The sequence below is a fragment of the Gekko japonicus genome, unplaced genomic scaffold (assembly GCF_001447785.1).
Source record: "Gekko japonicus isolate JY-2015 unplaced genomic scaffold, Gekko_japonicus_V1.1 scaffold105, whole genome shotgun sequence".
NCBI classification, from domain to species: Eukaryota; Metazoa; Chordata; class Lepidosauria; order Squamata; family Gekkonidae; genus Gekko; species Gekko japonicus.
In genome coordinates, this window is record NW_015167532.1 from 1991647 (window position 1) to 1993520 (window position 1874).

The window sequence follows — 1874 nt, forward strand, 5'->3', positions numbered from 1 at the left end:
CAGGGTAAGAAGTCCCAGGCATTTTCTTTTTTAACATGTGAAGCAACTAGCAATTGGGCAGCTTCATTGCACGAATGCTGTAATCTACTAAGGACCAGTAGGTTAAAACAGTTGTATTAGGGCTTTTCCCAAAGGAAGCAAGAGTCACTGCTAATGCAGGTTTTGGGGGCTGAGTTTGCAGAACCTTCAACAGAAGGAGAATAGCTGTTCAGCAAGTGGTAGCCTGGGACTTCTGTAGCAGTTCTTACACTTATACAATCATAGAGTTGGAAGAGGCCAATACCGGCCATCTAGTCCAAACCCCTGCCCAATGCAGGATCAGCCTAGAGCAGTGGTGGCGAACCTATGGCACGGGGGCCAGGGGTGGCACTCAGAGCCCTCTCTGTGGGCACGCGTGCCATCGCCCCAGCCAGGCCCAGACCATCATTAAAGTGTCGAATTCTCTGCCAAATAATTTTAAGTAAACGAAAGCATTTGGGATTGCTTTCCTTACTTCGTTTGGATCATCTTAAGTTAATGTATGAGTTGTTTTTTTCCAAAGTAAAACCTCAGTATTCAGGTTAAATTGCCGTGTTGGCACTTTGCAATAAATAAGTGGGTTTTGGGTCGCAGTTTGGGCACTCGGTCTCTAAAAGGTTCGCCATCACTGGCCTAGAGCATCCCTGAGAAGGGTTTGTCCAGCCGCTCCTTAAAGACTGCCAGTGAGGGGGAGCTCAGCACCTCCCGAGGCAGCTGATTCCACTGTTGAACTACTTTTACTGTAAATCCCCCCCCCCTGTACCCAGCCAGTACCTTTCCACCCATATTTTTAAACCCACTCCTGCTAGTTACTGCTTTTTGCAGGAGATGATGCACAGCATCTTGTGCAAGCTGAAGAGTGCCTTACGATTTTGTTTCATGCATCTCACCCAGAGCCCTAGCGTAAGGCATAAAGGTGAGAGACAGTGTGGTATAGGGGTTAGAGTGTTGGATTTAGGAGCCTCGGGTTCAAATCCCCGTTCCACCATGGAAGCTTGCTGGGTAGCCTGGAGCCAGCCACACTAAGCCTTTCCCTTGTCACAGGATTCTTGGAAGGATTAATGGGAGGGAAGGATGATTTAAACCACTGTGGGGAGAAGAATGAGGAAGAGTTGCTAAAAAAAAAAGAAGAGTTGGTTTTATACCCCGCCCTTCACTACCCAAAGGAATCTTGGAGTGGCTTACGGTCTCCTTCCTTTCCTCTCCCCACATCAGACGCCCTGTGAGGTAGATGGGGCTGGGAGAGCTCTGCGAGAACTGCTCTCGAGAGAACAGCTCTGAGAGAGCTGTGACTGACCCAAGGTCACCCAGCTGGCTTTATATAGAGGCATGGGGAATCAAATGCATTTCTCCAGATTAGAGTCTGCCGCTCTTAACCACGACACCAAACTGCAAGCAGAGGTCACCTTCCAAGAGTGGGAGGGAGCTTTTTGGATCCAACTTGCCACTCACGTCTGTTGCTTTGACCCAGAATTACGGAGATGAAATGGCTTCCCTTGGGCATAACTGGAATTTCCCTTGGCTTATAATGCAGCAGCTGGGCTTAGAAATCCGGCGTTCTCTCATCAGGGTTATACCCCCTTCCAAGAGTTATTCTTCACACCAATCGTGTTCACTATTGTGCTCCCTGCTGACGATACATAGTTTTGCATTGGTTGTAAGGACACAGCATTAGTGCTATAATGTGAATCACCAGGAACCTGTGACTTTATAACCTCAGACGTTAAAAGGGGGGCAGTGCACACTAATTCAATGACAGCAAGTAGTGTGTTCTATTTCAGAGGACATGCTGTCTTGCAAAGCTTTTAATATTAATACCTTGTCTTTTTAAAAGATGAGTTTTCTAATTAATGGCT